Source organism: Octopus bimaculoides, chromosome 7, assembly GCF_001194135.2.
Source record: "Octopus bimaculoides isolate UCB-OBI-ISO-001 chromosome 7, ASM119413v2, whole genome shotgun sequence".
Lineage (NCBI taxonomy): Eukaryota > Metazoa > Mollusca > Cephalopoda > Octopoda > Octopodidae > Octopus > Octopus bimaculoides.
The window spans coordinates 39,662,518-39,669,831 of NC_068987.1; the positions used below are offsets into that span (position 1 = coordinate 39,662,518).

The 7,314-nt window shown below is 39.3% G+C and overlaps 1 protein-coding gene across 18 annotated transcripts in view; it reads right to left on the reverse strand.

Moving 5' to 3' along the window:
• Positions 1–7,314, reverse strand: part of LOC106880867 (dual specificity protein phosphatase CDC14A) — a 385,993-nt gene that overhangs the window by 75,326 nt on the left and 303,353 nt on the right. For 6 of the 18 annotated variants that reach the window (XR_008264591.1, XR_008264594.1, XR_008264589.1 and 3 more), the window contains one exon: positions 859–1,423. The exons of the other annotated variants lie outside the window; for them this stretch is intronic. The gene's annotated coding sequence lies outside the window, so the exon portion shown is untranslated. The remainder of the gene's footprint in view (positions 1–858; positions 1,424–7,314) is intronic. 18 annotated transcript variants of the gene reach the window in all.

Sequence of the window (7,314 nt, forward strand, 5' to 3'; positions counted from 1 at the left end):
ATGTTGCTGCACCTCTTATGTGTCCATAGCTTGCACCGGGTACATCTTATAGAGTTACTACCTACTCCTTTTCTACATACTGAGCAGGGCCATCTACCTGAAGGGGTTTGTGTTTTATCTACCTTCCTACTTATTAGGATTTTGGTTTTAGCTAGGTTGACTCTAAGGCCCTTCAATTCTAGACCTTGCTTCCACACCTGAAACTTCTCCTCTAGTTCTGATAGTGACTCCGCAATTAGGGCAAGGTCATCAGCATAGAGGAGCTCCCAGGGGCAACCTGTCTTGAACTCCTCTGTGATTGCCTGGAGGACTATGGTAAATAATAGGGGGCTGAGGACGGAACCTTGGTGGACCCCTACCTCTACTTAGCTTATCCTAGTATTTGTTATGGAAGGACTTCTCTTGCCATCATTTTATCATGGCATTTTGTAGCTTCTTGTATTTTTTGGCTTCCTTGCGGAAAACAGTCTTTTGCTTTGCTCATGCTTTGTGACTATTTGTATCAGTTTTCTCTGGTTCTGAGTTAGATATTTCTGTAATTCTATGGTGGATATTTTATAGTATTTTATTTGTATAAGGCCTCTACTGCATTCAATTCACTGTATATATAACCTTCTTATGGGTGGTGTATTCTAGATTTTGGGTGGTGTATTCTAAATTCCATCATTATTTTTCTTGTTTGGTTAGTTCATTTAGTTATTATTATTATTGTTATTATTATCCTTATTATTCTTGTTAATCATTCATTCAACAATGAAAATAAGTCTAATGAATATAGTAATAACAACTCAAAATATCTTTGATTGTAAAAAAAAAAAAATAGTCTCAGCTGTAAAAGAATCAAAAGTATATCTGTACCTTAAATGATGATAATCTGGCAAAGTAGACTGGAAGGGAGAAAAAAACGAGTTACATTTACATTGTTGTCTCTCTTTTTTTAACTTCTTCTGACTTGTTTCTTCTTTCTTTCTAAAACAAAATATCCAAGGGTCCATAGTAATACTGGAAATAACACCTATTCCAGCATTATGTTGTGGAAGTACAAACTACTTGCCATTCCTTGTTGATAGAAGCCTTTGATGGGTCTCTAAGTGGTCTACGACGTGTTGGCATAAATTCATATGGATGACTCCTAGTTGCTTTTGGCAAACTAGCAGAGTGACTACATGAGACTGTAATTTGTGGGTATAAGTTCAAGGTATCACTGGTAGTATTGATCAAGTTAATTTGATTGTCTTTTGAATAACTTTGCTTGGCAGATTCCAGGGAGTCTGGTGTGGAATTTTCTTCGAGATGAAAGTTAATAGGATCTAGTTTAGATTCTAGCAAGATTAAAGTCTGGCGAATGCATTTTGCGTCATCTTCCAAACGTTGTAGCTGCTTGCTAAATTTCTTCTGAGACATCAGATGTTCCCAGTAATGCCTAAAAATGGGCAAGACATTAAAAGACTTCACTGCCATCACAGATCTTAATTAGGTAACCAAAAGCGAAGAAAATTTATAATGGTATCTACAAAAGTTTGATATAATTATTAAAGATAGATTTCACAATCAACAAGAAGGTATATTACTTTGCAGTTTCTTTTTTTTTTTTTTTTTTTTTTTTTTGTAAAGAAATATTTCACTTCATTAATTACCATTATAAGATTCAGAAATTAAACTACAGGATGTTGAAGAATGACTTCATTATTAAAAGTAAAACATTATGTATACATACATATACTGATATGTGTGTGTGTGTGTGTGTGTGTGTGTGTGTACACACACACACACACACATGCATACACACAAACACACATGAAAAGAACGCTTACTAAATCTGAATAATTAGCAAACTATCCCTCTGTCATCATCATCATTACATAATGTCCACCTTTCTATGCTGGACAGATTTTGTATGACTAAATGCCCTTTCCTGTTGCAATCTCTCACTGATTTCCAAGTGTCATGCAATGTCAAGACGAAAAAGCTGTCACATGCCTGCACACACACACACACACACACACACACACACATCAAAACAGGAGATTGGAAAAAAATGTTTGTTATTATTTATTCACCACTACACATCTTTCATTTGCTAAAGTATAGAACATATATCTCCTAATACTTCTTTTGGATGCCTATACAAAATGCTCTCTCTCCTACTTCCCCTGGTAAACATGGCGAATGTGAAGCAAATACAATGACGGTGAAGTAAATGCAGATTGAAACCTATTTGTACCTACATATGTCTGCCAAATGTACATGTGAGCTTTCTTTTCAGATGCAAAATACTGTTCCCCATCCCACACCTACATCCTCAGAGTTGGCACACTTAATGTGGGCACATTGAAAGTTAGGTCTGGTGAGATTGTTGAGATGCTTGAATGGAGGAATGTAGATGTGTGTTGCATCCAAGAAGTAAGGTGGAGAAGAGGTTCTGCTAGGTTCTTCATAGGCAAAGAGTATAGGTATAAAATCTTCTAGATAGGAACAGTGATGGGATGGGGTTGGGGGCGTGGGCATACTTCTTGCAGCGAAATGGATTGATAAGGTAATCAGGGTAGTCAGAGTGAGTGACAGAATATTTAAGCTTAGACTAGTGTTGCAACATGGAACAGCAACCATTATCTTGGCTCATGCCCCTCAATCGGTTCTACCTGATGATCAGAGAAAGACCAATTTTATGACACCCTTTTGCCAACTGCCTTGTCAACAAATGTCTAGGACCTTCTCTTTGTAGCTGGCAACTTCAAAGGGTATGTTGGACAACATCTGGGTGGCTAAAAATTTGGTACTCGTAATGAGAAAGGAACCAAGCTGCTGGAGTTCTGTGATGCAAATGATCTTATGATCTACAATACTAACTTCAGGAAATTTGGTGGTCACCTGTTCACCTATCAATCTAGTAGGCACACTAGTCAGATTGACTACATTCTTGCCATAAAATGGGAAAGATGGCTGCTTATAAATGCCAAAACTTTCCCAGGTGAAGAATGCACCTCAGTTGTTAGCAATTTCATGATCAGGGCTAAATGGCTGCCTAGAAGACAACCAGTGTGGAAAAGAAGGTCTGGAAGCTTAAGGATCATCAGAAAGGACAGAGATTTAGAGACAAGTTACTCGAAGTAGTTGATGAAAAAGAAGAGGATATAGTGACATATAATGTGGAGGACAACTAGGAGTTCCTACAGGACAACCTACTGAAGGCTACTGACCAAATCTGTGGCTGGTGCAAAGTCTTCCTTGACCTAAGGTGACATAGTGGTGGAACAGTGTAGTTGATAGGGCTGCAGGAGAAAAGAAATGAGCCTGCAAGAACTGAATGTATGAGGATAGCAGGGAACTGTATCAGATAGCCAGAAGGGAAGCTAGGAGACAGGTCTATTCAGCCAGGGGAGAATCAGAAAAGAAGTTTGCCAATGTTCTGTGACGTGAGGACCAGAGACTTGAAGTGTTTTGGATTGCAAGACAATGTGTGAGAGAAAACGATGACATTATAGGAGAGAAATGTGTCCGCATGTATAATGGTTCACTTACATTTAGTGATTCTGCACAGAAAGAGGCTTGAAAACGTCATTATGAAAGACTACTAAATGTGGAGAATGAATAGGAGTAGGAGAGTCTGCTAAATGTTGACCAAACTGAGGAACCAGCTATCCAAATTGACAGGGGCTTGGTAGATAAAGAAATGAAGGATATGAAGATAGGGAAAGCCCCTGGCCCATCAGGAATCACTGCTGAGATGCTTAAAATATCTAGCAGAATAGGATATAGCCTAATCATCCATATAGTTAATCAGGTTGTCCATGAGGGAGTCATACCTAACAACTGGTGTAGCAGCATTATAGTCAACTGCTACACAAGCAAAGGTATGCCTTAGGCACAAATAATTACAGAGGCATCAAATTACGAGACCAGGTGATGAAAGTCACAGAAAGGGTCATAGCTCAATTAATTAGGAAAAGATTCAGTGTAGATGAGATGCTGTTCGGATATGTGCCAGGCATGACTGATGCTATATTCCTGGTTAGGCAACTGCGGGAGAAATATTTAGCCAAAGATAAACCTCTATACCTGGCTTTTGCTGAAATGGAGAAAGCCTTTGACAGAGTCTGCAACTCCATTATCTGAGAGTTAATATGGAAGCTAGGGATAGATGAGTAGTTGGTGAGAGCTGTACAATCCACATACAGGGATGCTGTCAGTAAGGGTTCACCAAGGATCAGTTCTCAACCCCCTCTTGTTCATCATAGTCCTCCAGACAATAACAGAGGAATTTAAGACAGGCTATCCCTGAGAGCTCCTCTATGCTGATGACCTTGCTCTTATAGCTGAATTACAACCAGAACTAGAAAAGAAATTTCAGGTGTGGAAGCAAGGTCTAGAACAGTGCTCTGAAACCTTTATTCATTTGCAGTACACTTATATTCTTTTCAAAATTTGGTGACATACCTGACTAAAAATATAACTAAAAGTATAAGGAAAAAGATTATATTCAGGATACACTGCCGCACACCTAGCATCGCCTTGCAGCACGCCACTGTGCTGTGGTATACAGGTTGTGGAGCACTGGTCTAGAATCAAAAGGCCTTAGATTTAATGTAGCAAAAGCCAAAGTCTTAGTAAGTAGGAAAGCAAACAAATCACAAATCCTTTCAGGTAGATGGCCCTGCTCAATCTGTAGAAAAGGGGTTGGTAGAAACTCCATAAGATGTACTCAGTGAAAGCTACAGACACATAAGAGCTGCAGCAATATCAGAGGAAGGTTAACAGGGAAAATAGTTTTTGTGTGTGGATGGTGCAATAAACATTAAAAATGTACAGAAAATAGATTCCATTAAATGCCAAGGGGGGATACCTAGAAGTAGTTGATAGCTTCCATTATCTAGTTGACCAAGTCAACTGTAGAGGCTGGGCAAAGTTCAGAAAGCTCCTACCTCTGTTGGTAACTAAGGGTCTCTCCCTCAGTGTGCAAGGCAGATTGTATGATGCTTGTGTGTGAACAGCCATGCTACATGGCAGTGAAACGTAGGCTGTGACTGCCAAAGATATGTATAGGCTTGAAAGAAATGAAGCTAGTACGCTTTGCTGGATGTGCAATGTCAGTGTGCATGTACAACAAAGTATAAGCATCCTGAAAGAAAAGTTGGGCATAAGAGGCATCAGACGTGGTGTATAAGAGAGACGATTGCATTGGTATGGTCGTGTGATGTATATGGATAAGGACAGCTGTATGAAGAAGTACTGATCTCTGACTGTGGAGGTAACTTGTGGAAGAGGTAGACCCAGGAAAACATGGAACGAGGTGGTGAAGCATGATCTTTGAATGTTGGGCCTCACGGAGGTGATGATAAGTGACTGAGACCTTCAGCAATATACCACGCTTGAGAAGACCTGTGAAGCCAAGTGCAATTGTTGTCATGGCCAATGTCAGTGTCATGTAACTGGCAGCCATGCTGGTGGCACATAAAAAAACACCCTATGAACATTGGGCCTCACAGAGGCAATGATAAGTGACTGAGACCTTTGGTAATATGCTGGTGGCACGTAAAAAGCACCAGCCATAGAAACCATGTCAAATCAGATTGGAACCTGGTGTAGCTTTCCAGCTTCCCACAGTTGGGCAAAAGGCCTCAGATGTCGTATGCAGTTGCATTGGTAAAGTCATGTGATGTGTCTGGATGACAACTGTGTAAAGAAGTGCTAATCTTTAACTGTGGAGGAACTTGTGGAAGCTTCAGTCAAACCTTCTAACCCATGCCAGCATGGAAAGCAGACACTAAAGAATGATGATGATGATAAATGGGTACCTTTCAGTTTTTGTCTACTAAAATCTTCTGACAAGGTTTTGGTTGGCTTGGAACTATAGTAGAAGACATTTGCCTAAGGTGCTACACAGAGAAATTGAACCCAAAATCATGCGGTTTAGAAGCAAAATTCTTAACACAGTCATATCTGCACACACACACATGTATGTCATCATCATCATTTATGTCCATTTTCCATGCTGGCTTGGGATGGTTTGACAAGAGCTGGCAAGGCCAGGATCCATACCAGGTTCCATAGTCTGTTTTGGCTTCATTTCCAAAGCTGGATGCCACCCTTCCTAATACCAATGAGGAGAAAGACAATTCAGAGTGGGAGTGGCATGTATTTGAACAACATAGACAAATACAGGATATCAAATACCATAAAGTATAAATTCTTGATTTATTAAAATTATCTCCACCTCTAGAGGATGTATCATAATCACCAAATGGCATTTAAGGAATCAAGATTTCTCCAAAATTGACATGCTGTTAAGGCTTATTGTCTGGAGATTAAAGGCTAGTCATGGACATGTGTTTTTGTCTCTATAACGATTATCAGTATGACAACTGCACAACCTTATCTCCAGTAGCCAAGAGAAAAAAACTAAGAAAAATTACTCAGAGTGGTTAGTAGCATGCATTTGAACAACAGTGACAAATATTATACAGTATAAGTTCTTGACTTATTAAAACTATACATATTATATGTATATACAAACATGCATAATGTCTTAGATATGACATTAAACCACACCCAGTCATTCAGAAACTCTGGAGTTGTGGAGAGTGTGGAGTCCCCTTAATTACCACTACTCCCAAGTCCGTTCTGATCCAGAATAGTAGTACCTGTCAGGATCCGATCTATGGGTTAAAAAGATTTCCCAGGAGTAGAGGAGGCATCTGTTATTTTTGACAAAGCTGTGGGGAAGGCAGTTCTTCTAGCAGAAAGATACTCTGACATAAAACTTGGAGTTGAGATAGTAGTAGTCATCTTACAATACATGTCACTGGAGCTATTATGGCAATCAAGAGAGTGACAAAAATGTTGTCTTTTGTTACTTAAATCCAATAACAGATGTCTGCTATTTCATTTCTAGGTCACTTTCGTATTTTATAAAGTCCTATGGTGATGGATGCATGGTAACATGAAGCAGGGCCATGTGATTGACTTTTGTCTTGAAGTCACTGGTTGGCCTGAAAAGTCATATCCATGCTCATTCAGGGATGAAACTAAATCAGGCTGAATGTAAGAGTTATCATATGATAAGATGAGATAATCATCATCATATATGATGCATGTATGTAATGTGTGTGTGTGTGTGTGTGTGTGTGTGTGATAAGAAGTTTGCTTTCCAATCACTTGATTCTGGGTTCAGTCCCATTGTGTGGCACTCTGAGCAAATGTCTTCTACTATAGCCCCAAGCCAACCAAAGCCTTGTGAGTAGATTTGATAAGCAAAAACTGCAAGATGCCTGTCGTATGTGTGTGTGTGTGTGTATATAGAAACACACACACACA